Raw genomic sequence first — 12485 nt, 5'->3', positions numbered from 1 at the left:
TGCTTCTGTCCTGGCTTGCTCACCTCGGCTTGATCAAAGCCTGGCCTGGAGCTGATACAGTGGGAAGCTAATCGGGACTAAACGCTGGGGCTGTCGGTGAATCCCAGGGACGGAACTCTGCGTTGCTGGGGGGACACGGGGGCTTGTTTTCTCAAAGCTAGGGTGGCCGGGGTGTTAGATCCTCCTTGCGTGGCCCACCACGCTGACGAGAGCGACCTGGGAGTCACAGCAGCTGCTCTGCCGTCCGCGCGCATTCACTCTGAAATCCCGTTAGCGCTGGAACAATTCCATTAGCAGCACTTCTTAGGCGTGATTTGGAGCGGTTGCTCTGCCGATTCAAACCGAGTCCGCGCACCAGTCTGGAGGGCTCGTCATAACCAAGACATTCCCTGCGTACCTCGGGGCTGCTCGCAACTGAAATCCCGAACAAAAGGTCTGCTGTTAGACAAAGGAGGAAGGAGTCAGCCTCCGAAGGGAGGAAGAATTTCTCCTCAGTTTGCCAGCAAGTTTTTTCTAGCTATTCTTTTTTTTTAAGGATTGGTCACCAATTAATCTGTGTCATTTCGCAGACAAAGCTGTCAACGTTTTTAAGGTTGCACGGTGAAATAACTTTAGCGCTGTTGGTTCTAGCAGCTCTGAATGTTCTCAAACAAATGCCTTTTAAGATAAAAATGGTCTGTGCTTGGTCCCAGCCCAGAGTTGTGGTCGTTGTTGTTTTGTTTGAAACTTCTCAACTGAATCTAGTGAAGTCAGTGAGAGCTGCAAGTGTTTGAAAATCAAGTTCACACTTATTTCCATGGCTAAATATGGGCGTAACACAGGGTGTTGCTCTGAAATGCTCCGGCGTGTGACCCGGACTGTAGCCCAGCGAGCATGCTAGATGCCACAGGTACCGACCTGCAGAGGCTTCTGCCAGCTTTCGGGTCATCAACCTGGTAGATGTGGGTACCAAAAACATCGTGCCTTCTGACTTTTCTTTTTTGCTCTTGCCTGCTGTTGGGGTGTGAGATGTCTCACAGCCACGTAGGGGTGTGAGCTCGCTGGCACCTTGTGCCTGCGTGTGCGGTTTTGCCAGTTCCTGTGCATTGGATCAGAAATGAGACACGTAGAAGCAGGGCACCTTCCTCCCCACAGGCGCGTACACAGCGGGGACGGTTACAGCTTTGTAAAGGGCATTTCTTGCCCCTTCTCAGCAGCAGCACTAGGATACCAAATTACTTGCAGCCTGCCGCCTTACAGTGGGGTGGGTGTGCTGGGGTAGCAAAGTCCATCTGAAGCTGGCACATTTATTATTCCTAAATATTTACAGAACTTGAGCAACATTGTATAGGAAGAGCATGCATAATATTTTTTCAGTAAAAAGAATACATGCAAGCAGCGCTGTGCAGCTGCAAAGGAGTCCATGTGGGAACAGTTTTGGGAGTTCTTGTGTGTGTATGTGGTTCTTCAGTGGCCGGAGCAGGTCTCCTTTGTGTGGCGTGGATGCCCTGGGTGGAGGAGAGCTCAGGGGAGGAGCTGCTGCAGCTTGCAGCTGGGAAGGGGCAACTCCATCAGGACTTGGCTGCGGTGCTGTGCTGAGCTAACAGGGGTGTAGCTTTGGCTGCTGACCAAACCCCAAGTTACAGGTCCTTACCCATCAGCCGAGCTTCAGACAGGGCCGGTTAGCGCTGGGTTGGAATCGTTAACATCTTCATAGTATCAAAAGTCATTTGAATGCTACAGCTCTTTCAGTTAAGCTCCTGGTGAGCTCCATACGCGGATATTGTAATGTAATTGGCTGGCCCGCTGCAAAGGCGTTGGGAGAGCCTGCTCCTGAAACAGCCTCCGTCTGTGCGCTGGGCTGGAGGGGAGCCAGAGCGAGCCGTGGTCTCCGCACAATGTCATACTGATTAGGAGGGTGCGAGATTTTGGTTTTGCTAAAGTAGTTCTGCCAGTGCAGCCCAGAGGGCAGCTGCGGTTATACTGGTACAGAGGGGGCCTTATGCCGCTCTGAATCGTCCCCGGCGCTGGGGGCAGGCAGTGATGCTGCCGGGAGTACCTTGATCCTGCAGGAACAGCCCGTGCGTGGCGGGCGCTGCCCGGCTCCACAAGTGCGACTTCATTTTGTTGACAGCCACCCCGTAGCAACTCTGTCTCAGAGGCCCAAGGAAAATATTTTGCTTCCTCTGGCTGTTAGGAAGCAGGTTCTCCATGGCAGCAGTCCCTGCACAAAGGGTTCGGTCCTGCGCAGGAAACCCTGGTCCGTTCGCTAATGAGCCCTTCCTGCTGATAAGGGGACCTGTCTGAGCCAGCCAGCTCCCCACAAGCTGATGTGCTTCGTGATGAGCGTGTCCTCCGGAGCGTATAAACTGAGTCTGCAGCCCGTACTTCTCCACCAGGTCCTCCAGAGATGGGTGCAGGCCTAGATGCTATGGGGTGGGACCTGCTTGAGGAGAGGCCAGCTCCAGCAGAGCCGCGCACGTGTGTTACTGCTGCTGCTCTCTGCCGTTCCTGAGCCAAAGCATCCCTTCTCTCCCCTGCTCACCAGATTCGCCTCTTGGCATACATGGAGACCCAGCTCTGCTTTTGTTCCTGAATAACTATGTTCGTGTGTGCCATATTACTGTGTGTTTACACCTGGGTTGTTCCCCAGCTTGGGGAGCCGACTGGAGAACGAGGTGGTACCACATCTGTGCTGTCCTGGTGTGGAGCAAGGCCGCCCTTAGGTCTGCTTTTCCAGCCCTGCACTTTGAAAAGGCCCATCCAGCTTGATTCGTGGCATGGAGATGAGCAGGAAGTGTTTGTGTATCTTGGAGAGTGCGGCAGAAAAGAAGTCACTAACTGGGATCTCCGCTGGCACGCCGTGGTGTGATGCTCTGCAAGCCCGTGACCTGGCACATCAGTTTTGCTATTCATAGGCTGGTACCGTGACAGTTATTTCCCTCCTGGAGGTGAGGTGCACCCTGCCAGAGTGAAGCAGCACTGAGCAGCTTGTAAAGTCCCACAGAAACTCGCTGCACTGGATTAATAAGAAATCCAGCAATAAACCAGTAGCTGGAATACCAGAGCATCACCCTTTGGAGGGCAGTTGCTCGCTGGGAGGTCAAAGTGACATGTTTTTTTCCCCTGTGACAAATCTTTCTTCCCTGCTGACTATATGTAGACACCAAGCATCAGCTGTGCCCATGGCTGCTTGCAGCAGTCCTCATGCGTGCATTTAGTCTGTTGGATCTGCCCTTGCCTCTCCACACTGATGGAAGCCACATCAGCTCGGCCAGGCTTCGATTGCTGGGCTGCCGGGGGGTGGTGGTCTGGTGACCCTGCTTCAGCAGGGGGTTGGACTGGGTGACCCACAGAGGTCCCTTCCAGCCCCTAACGTTCTGTGATTCTGTGATTCTGTGGCTGTCCGTGCCCAGCATGGCCTGTTTATCTCTGCCTTAAACTCTTCTCTGCGTAGACCCCAGCTGTGGGAAGGAGAGCTATCGCTCTCAGTTCTGGAGAGGTTACACCTTCTCTTCCGTATGTGTCTGACAAGTTATGTTAATGATACTTTTACTTTGTGCTGTGATCATCCTGGATTACCTCCTCAGCACAGCTGTTGGCCTCAAAGACTTCCTACAAGTGGAGAGAAGCTGTGCGTGTCAGTGTTCGTGTAGGAGTCTTCACCGTGAGGCTGTCCTGAGGTCTCGGGAGGCGTGGGGTGACATCAGAAACCAGAAAGGACCTGGAACTCGGCTTAGCTCTTCAGATTTTGCAAGCTTGCGTTGCAACAGCAGTGATGGCAAAGCAACTTGGGGTTGACTTGGGTTGGCAAGCCTGAACAAAAGCCTGAGCAGAGGTTACTCGCGCTGTCAGCTCAAGTTAAAACCCACGTTTGCTTGTTCATTGTAAGTACTTCAGGCTGGCCCTGCTGCAGTCAGACCGCCTTCTGCAAGGGTAGTTGTGCACGGAGTATTTTCACTGGGAGCCGCTGACTGCTCCTGTCAGCAAAGCCCTCCATGATAGATAGAAGTTTGCCCCAGTCTGTTGACAGGATCGCAGGCAGGATAGTTCCTTTTGGCCAATGTACTTGCGTCTCTCGCCACCTTTGGATGTAGCTGCCTGCTCCGTCGTGCCCCGTGGCACTGCCAGATAGCCTTTGCCCCAGTCGTGGCTGCTTTTCCCTGGTGGTTTGGTGCATGGCACTCTTCAGAGGGCAAGAAGCTTGATTCAGCTGTCTCAAAGAGGGAAGAGGATTCTCGCTCATGGGTTGGCAGGGCTCATCGAGAGGGCTTTAAACAGGGTGCGAAGGGGGAAGGGGATATAACCAGGAGATTAGACTGGATATTAGGAAAAATTTCTTCACTGAGAGTGGTCAGGCACTGGAACAGGCTGCACAGGGCAGTGGTAGAGCCCCCATCCCTGGAGGGGTTCAAAAAACGTGTGGATGTGGCACTTCAGGATGTGGTCTAGTAGACAGGGTGCTGATGGGTTGACAGTTGGACTTGATGATCTCAGAGGTCTTTTCCAACCTTAATGATTCTATGATTCTGCGATCCTCACTGCAAAGATACAGGTTCATAACCCTGCCTCAAAAATCACTGCTACTCCTAGAGCGTTTCAGGCAGGTTCTTTGGCTCAGTTTACGCGTGCTTGAAATACTGAGTGTCTGCTACCAGCTTAGCAAGCAGAGCACGTGGACAGGCACCAGTGTCTGAGCTGGCAGCGAGCTCCACGGGCGGCACTGCCCTGGCCAAGCGGTGGGAATCAGGCGGTCCTCTCCCTGCCAGCCCACCCCACATTTGCTCAGGCCTGGGCACTGCCATCCAAACAGGATCATCACCACCCTGCCAGCCCTCCAGCAGCATCCACCCCTGCTTTCATCTGCATTTCCTCCTTACTTGCTTTTTTTTTCCATCAGGGATTTAAATATTTGTTTGTTTGGCTTTCTTGTTTGTTTTTTTAAAGACCTGTTGTGACAGGCAGGGCTGGGAATGAGCTGGGCTGCTCTCCACATCTATCCGAGTGCCCATTTGGGAAACGATGCCAGCTGGGAAAACAGAAAGAAATGCGGTTGGGTTTGGCCTGGGAGATTTTCCTGTTCTTGGCCAGTTGCGCAGGGCGAGGGATGGCGGAGCTGGTCTGCAGAGAAAGACCTGTTTTATCGTTCCGGGGCAGGTTCCTGCAAGCTGGCGATACCGGGCACCATCGTTCTGCTGCCGCCCGCTCCGTCCAGCCGCACCAGCCTGACCCCGAGGAGCAGATGGCACCGCGCTTCCCTGCCTGCTGTGCACCCCTCTTCCTCCTCGCCCGCGTTTTCACTGCTCCGTTGAGGAAGACGGTTGGAGCGGCTGGGAGTGAACAGCAGAGACGGCACTTGGGCCACCGGCCCAGTCTCTGCATGCACCCTCCTCGCGCAACGGCTCTCACACACCCAGACGCGGTGGTGTTTGAAGGGAGGATGGCGGGGCGGGTGAGCCGTGGTGCGCTGGGCAGGAATCTTCCACTTTATTAGAATGAAAGTATTTACTGGCTGCGGCAGTTGCCCAGCTGTGGTTAGTTTGTATGAGAACCATTTCCTGCCGTTAAGGAAACTATTCAGCTTTACAGCGGTTCGTGGCAGGAATAGATAGGACTATTTACCAAACCTCGTGCTTTGCTCTTTGCCGAGTGGCACGGTTTGTCACCTGCATCCCTGCCGTCGAAGCACTTGGGGTGGCAGGAACAGGGCTGCAAGTAAATATCCCAGGCTCCAGCGGGGAAGGGAGCTGGGCAGGAGAGGGGCTGCAGGAGAGCCGGGGCTCGGTGACGAACATGACAGTCTCAGGGCTGCGCGGCCTGAAGTGCCATCTCTCCACACGTGGTGACGTTTGCTCGCCGGGGTCCTATGCTGATAGTGGGATGCGACGGGTAGGCAGGCAGCCAGCAGGGAAGCGGTTCGTGTTCTAGCCTGCCTTTGAGTTGGGTTTCTCTGCTCGAAGATTGGGTTCTGCTTGAAGACTTGTGAAGCCCTTCAGCCGTGCCAAAGCACCCGCGAGCAGATGCCTCCTGCTCGTCCTCTTGCGCCAGGCAGCGTAAGCGCCTTTGCCCGTTGCAGTGGTCGCGTGGTCTAATGCACAACGCAAACTATCCAGCCTAGTTCTGAGCCTTCCCTGAAAGGGAAGGTTTGAGGTTGTAGGTGTAACTGCCTTTTTAAATGGTAAAGGTGATTGCTTTGATAATCTGTGTGCACAGGCTGGGCAGGAGGCACAGGTGCTTTCCTGGCCTTGCAAGATTTCCTGCTGATGCCGTCGCGTCGTCTCTGTGGGTCCAGATTTATTTCTGCAGAAAGAAAGGTTGCTTTGCAGCACCTCATGGAGAGTCACCAGATGTTTGGGGTGTGCGCTGGAAGGTGATAGTGTGCCAGGCACCAAACTGTCTCTGCTCTGGGAGCTGCAGAAGCCTGTGATGAGGCCAGGGAAGATGCTTCCCTCTGTTGTCTCCTCCACCATGCAGCTGCAGGGTGTGCAGAATGCCTTGGGACAATCAGCATCACCTGAAAAATTGTCCTTCTTTGTGCAAGTCTTGCAGCAGCCACTTTGTCGCAAGATCCTCCTTGACAACACAGGTTATTAGCCACTCCGTTTGGCAGGGGCTCGGGGGGCTGGATTTCGTGAAGGGAGGGAAACGAGCGTCTCGCTCATGATTTGTGTGCATCAGTGGCTGTCCTCTTCAGTGTGTTTGCTCACGCTATTTCCCCAAAACATGACGTAGCAAGAAGGGGGGCGGGGGAGCACTGGGGTTTTAGCTAAGCATCACCAACATCCTACTTGGTGTTCAGCGTTTGCTTCTGACAAATTGAGCCCTTCTGAGAAGTATTGATAGAAGACAGCAGTAGGACCTTCTCGCTCCAGAAGCCATTGTTATCCGCAACGAGGGGGATGGCACAAGGCGGATGGAGAAGCAGCGCAGGGTTTGCGGTCTGCACGCGCCAGCAGAAGCAGAGCAGCGGAGGGTTTGTGATCCCCAAGGGTGGAGGTCAGGCTGCACCTGGGGACGCTGCTGGCTCTTCCATCAACACGTGAGTAGGTGTCCTTTGGAGTTGGACAACATGGACTGTCACAGCTCCTCCTGCAGTCCGACCCTGCTGGTCCCCGCCTGCTTCTGGCCATCACCTTGGTCTGGTTTGGCCAACTGGTGCTGGTTCAGCTGCTAAATTATGTCCGTTGCTATTTCACAAGGGTGGGAGGTAGTTTCCCCACTGTTACTCTTCAGCAGCTGCGGCATGGGGTGTTGTGAACAGGAGAGGCTGGTTTGCGAAGGCATCCGAGATCCGCTGTGTCGAGGGAAACGTGAGGACAGGCAGGAGGAACAGCGCGAAAGGACTGGTGCAAAGCTCTGCCTTTGGGTAGCAGTAAGCATCTGCACGCATCGAGGAAGGAAATAACTGGCTTGGCAGCAGCAGAGCAGACAGAAATCTCAGTGAATCACCGGCTCAACATGAGTCAACGCTGTCACACGGTTGTGAAAAAGGCAGACGTCATAGGGGACTGCTTCACAAGGCATCTGAAGTATTCCTTCTGCTCCCGGTGCCGGTAAAGCCATGGCTGGACCTTTGCTTTCCTGTTTTGGATGCTGCGTTTCGAGGAAGACGTGGGCCAATAGCAGATAGTCCAGGGAGAGTGGTCAGAGGGCTGGAAACCGTGAGGAATGAGAAAAGCCTGAAAGAACCCGGGATTGTTTAGTCTAGGAAAGAGCAAGCTGGGCAGGGAGGGCAATACAAAAAGCTTTCAAAGACATAAAAGGCTGCTGTGAAAAGTGAAGGAATGATCTGTTCTTAGTAGCTACTAGGAAGAAGATAAGAAGTCATAGGCTGAACAAGGAAATTTAGTCATTGGGGAAATCTTACATAAGTGAAAGGTTAATGAAGTACCAAGACCTCTGGTGCGTGTGGGGTTGGTGTCAGGAGGCCTTCAGAGCACCCACCTCTGGGTGGGTGGGAGAGGAACTTGTCTTGCTTTGGCTGGGCCGCGCTGCGAGACCTTTGTAGCCCTGTTTTCCTGTTGCTTGCAGATGATTTTGCAAAGCTTGTGATGAAGTCTGCCTCTTTAGAGGCAGGCATGCGTTTCCCAGACGCTGCCAACCTTCACGGTACAGGACAGCAGGGATTATGTGTGACGGGGCCACTTTATCATTCGTATAGCAGCAATTCTCGTAGGTCCTGGTCGGGCTGCCGGCTCGCGCTGAGAGGGGAAGAAGCCTTGTTGTTAAGGTCAGGAATACAGAGCGTGTTTGCCCGTGGTGGGACGGCAGTGGAGCCCCTGGCTTGCTGTTAGTCCCGTGTGCAATCGTGTCGGGCGATGACAGGCACGGTCCTTGTCCTGGAGACATCAGATGGGTGCAGGGCAGTCCCCTCACCAAGGCAGAGCTGGCCAGCGTGCTTATTTGCTGGTTGAGGGGCTGATTTGGGCCGTGCCTTTTTAATCGTGGAAAGTAAGAGCGTGTCTTTGTGTCCTAAATAGGCGATTGTCCTGATCCTCATCCCCAGGATCCATTATGTCTTAGCAAATTACTTTCTCTCTTTTAAATGCCTTAGTGATTAAAGATGCCACAGCAGATACCCTTAATGAGTACAAAAAGGGTAATAATTCCTCTCGTTGGCACCAAATGCAATTAATCAGGCCCCTTTACTTGCTTTTTAAACAGATGAGGCATTTAAGGCCAAGCAAGTTTTTAATTGGACTTTAATGTCTCTCATTTACTTCATTTTGGCACAAGCATAGGAATTCCCACCCCCAAGTTTGCTGTTGGATTTATTCAGGGTGATGAAAGGCTCAGCACAGAGTGAAGACTCAGCAGCAGACTCGAACACGTCCTTCAGCCCGTGCCTGGCTCCGTCTCATTGCCTGGGCCAGGCTTGGTCCTGCTGCAAGCAGCACGGAATTGTCCAGGCAGGAGCAGAGCCAGGTCATCCAGCCCAGCGCCCGCCTCCAGCGTGGGGCTGACACCAGATATTAGCAGTATTTTTGGAGTAGTCATCAACACAAGGGTGCAAGATAGCCCGCCCTGTTCCGTTGGAATTGCTTGCCTCGAAGGGACCATTGACTTGCATGTATTCTTGGGGCTATCTGGAAGCCCGTGATGGAGGTCCATGTTCGTAACCTAGACTCTGTAGCTTCAAACATGGGATGAGTTATATCTGCTAAGGGATATTCCTAGGATCCATGGCCAAGAGGAGATACAGAGCCCTTGAGCGCTGGTACAGATAGATGTGTGCATGTATCACAGAATCCCAGCATGGTCAGGGTTGGCAGGGACCTCTGTGGGTCACCCAGCCCAACCCCCTGCCGAAGCAGGGTCACCCAGAGCAGGCTGCACAGCACCGCGTCCAGGCGGGTCTTGAATATCTCCAGAAAAGGAGACTCCACAACCTCCCTGGGCAGCCTGGGCCAGGGCTCCGTCACCCTCAGAGGGAAGAAGTTCTTCCTCGTCTTCAGCTGGAACTTCCTGTGCTTCAGTTTGTGCCAGTTGCCCCTTGTCCTGTCGCTGGGCACCACTGGAAAGAGTCTGGCCCCGTCCTCCTGACACCCACCCTGCAGATATTTATAGGCATTTATGTAGAGGTTTAATTTACGCCAGGAATTCCCGTGGGAGATAAGACGTGTGATGACCAACCTTTGCGTAGCCTGCAGCCCCTGCTCCCTGCTGTGAAGCCAGCACTGCTTCCACCTCTAGCCACGAACCATCTTGCCTTTGGTTCCCTCTGCTCATGGATATCCTCTGCAGTAGTTTGGGGATGGCGGTTGCCTGTCAGCATGTCCCAGTCCATGTTTCGTGCAGGGACGTGCGCTGCAGCCCAGCCTGGCCTGTTGGCCCCTGTCCCAACCCAGCTTTTCCCCACCAGCAACTGACAGCCCGAAGTTCAACCAAAAAGGCGTCAGTCCTGGCATCTGCAACCTTGCCTCTGAGCCCGCCTGTTGCTCTGCAGGGCGGGCCTACCTCTGACACCCAGGAGAGATCCCAAAATGGCTTCAGGTGGGTTTTGCAGGTGCGTGCCGTGTCTTTTGCAGAGCCAGGCCTGTCTGCAGCCCGGCAGTAGCATGGCCACAGGCTCCCACCCACGGAAGGGCTGGCGGATGCGGGTGAGCTGTGAGTGCCAGTGGACCCATGAGACAGCTCTTACGCCATCAGGGTTCTTTTCCCCCAGAAACCTTTGAGGAGACACGTAGGGAGAAGGGACAGCACCCTCCATTTCTGCATCCCCACGTCTCCCACTTCAAAGGTCGGCAGAATTGTTAGCACAAGTGTGTCTGGAAAGTGAAGTGTATTCAGAGAAATGTGTCAGTGAATACTGTGTGTTAATGTAAACACCTTGTGCCTGCCAGGCGAGGGGGAGAGGAGCATTGCCAGCTGGGTCAGACACAGCACTGCTCTAGATCTGTCTCAGAGCATCTTTAAGTCCCAAGGCCTCCCGGTGCAGCGTGAGGAGCTGCCGTGCGCGAGCACCAGGCTCTCCCTCCCAGGCAGCTGCTCTGCGGGGACGGCCACAGGGCATGCTTGCCCCATATTTTGTCCAGTTTTGCCTTCTTACCTGTCACATCTCCTCCCCTCCCACTCCCTCGCAACTTGAACATGCATCTGCTATTGGGTTTGGTGGTTGTGCAAGGCTCGCGTGTACTCTGGGATAGCCAGGTGTGGGAACCGAGTCCCTCCCGTTTCATCTTGTGCTGAGAACGTCTTTGCACGTTTTGCCCCCTTGTACCGCTTTCCTGCTCCCTGCAGATGAGGATACTCAGAGCCATCGTGTCCTGCAAAATCAGGGAGAATCAGAGGCTGAGCGAGGATCGGGTTTTTATTGTGTGATCATGATGTGGAGGGCTGTAGATGATGAGATGTTCAGGGACACAGGTGAGCAAAAGAGCATCCAGCTTGCTCTGTGTCCCCGCAGAGTGACAAGTGCTGGCTGCTGGCACGTTCTGCAGCAGTGGCCAGGGACTGAAAGAAAGAAGAGGGCCAGGTGCTAGGACATCTCTGCTCCTCTGGCCAGGCCGTATGAGGAAGGGCATGCAGCTTTTCCCAGTGGCTATGGAGCCTGCCAAGATGCTCTTAATTCAGGGTTTGTAGCCCAAATATATCTATGTCAGGAAGCTGCAACCCCAAGTGACCATGGCCAGCCATTCTTGCATTGAGAATCTTCTGGCTGAGGCTTTCAAAGATGTTATTTCCCTTGATTTAATTCCATATAAACTGCAGAATTCTTTTCCTTTAGAGGCTTGCAAATTATGGAAGCATAAACCACGCTAATGATCCGATAAGGACAGCTTTGGATGCGTTCCCGAGAACAGCTGCCCCTGGGCAGGACGTGCTTGGAGAGAGTACTGATGGAGAGCAGCCTGCCGCGCTCACCTGGCTGCCTTCCTTGGGCCCCCCCTCCCCAAATTCCTCCTTCTCTCTGGAACGAGAATCATTTCCTCTTCCCTCTCGGGCTGCTTGCAGAGGCAAAGGCCCCACAGACCCAGAGCTATCTCTGGAATGTGTGTAAACACGAGTTCAATGGGACACTGTTTGCCCCCCTCTCCTGGAGGCGTTGAAGAAGGGGTTAACACCAGTTTGTTTTACGGGTTCCTGGCCCTGAGAATTGTCTTCCTCAGAGGGTGACCCAGCTGACCCGAGTCTCTGTGTGTGCATTTCCCAGCATAAAGGGGAAATCTGGGGGCCCCGCCAGGTGGGTGGGATTTCTGTCCTCTAAGAACAGGGAGATGAAAGACCGAGGTGGTTTTCGTGCTAAACAGGGACCTGGGAGATGGTGCGGGATCGCAGTGCACGTGCCCAGGGACTGAAGGCGTCGTGTGATGGTGTAACTAGGGGGATTTAGGCAATCCCTGGACAGAAACAGATGTGCGATCAGGAGAAGGGTGGGGGTTACATGCGGTTCTGGTGCCCCCGTCTTCAAAGACTGTTGAAACGTAAGCAGGGGGACAGAACCTTAGAAATGATGTACGGGCTAGGACAAGATGCATTTTGATGAGAGGCAGAAAGAGCTCTGTCTGTTTGTCAAAAAAAATATTCAGATGTAAGTTCGTTACGGTGTATGAGTACGTTACTAACGAGACCGGCCTGGGCACCAAAGTACTCTTAGATTTAGAATAAGCAGCGGCAAACCAAAACCTAAAGCTAGACAAAATCAAGCTGAAAGCAGGAGTGTCAATACCAACGAAATGGTTAATTCCTAGATGTGTTGTCAGCGCTGGTGACGCACGGAGGCTGGATCCCTTCCAGAAAACAACGCTTTAAACTGAAGACAAAGAACCGGGCTTAGCACGGAGGTGATCAGCAGAATGGCTTGGCCTGGTGTAGGCAAGGGGTCAGACCAGATGATTTAATGATCTCTTTTGGCCTGAAAGCTTGCTGTTCTCCTCAGAAGAGAAATGAAAAAGCCCTTTCACACAAAGCGAGCACTTGAGATACGTGTGTAATGAACTCGGCCGCTTCCAGGGGAGCGGCGGAGCAGGACCTGCGGGAGCGCGACCTCACGGGCTGCCTGGAGT

General features: G+C 53.6%; 1 protein-coding gene across 1 annotated transcript in view; it reads left to right on the top strand.

Moving 5' to 3' along the window:
• The window catches only part of CFDP1 (craniofacial development protein 1), a 67403-nt gene that overhangs the window by 48676 nt on the left and 6242 nt on the right, over positions 1-12485 (top strand). The gene's annotated exons all lie outside the window — the stretch shown is intronic.

The sequence above is a fragment of the Opisthocomus hoazin genome, chromosome 12, assembly GCF_030867145.1.
Source record: "Opisthocomus hoazin isolate bOpiHoa1 chromosome 12, bOpiHoa1.hap1, whole genome shotgun sequence".
Lineage (NCBI taxonomy): Eukaryota > Metazoa > Chordata > Aves > Opisthocomiformes > Opisthocomidae > Opisthocomus > Opisthocomus hoazin.
This window is presented reverse-complemented; position numbering and strand designations above follow the sequence as displayed.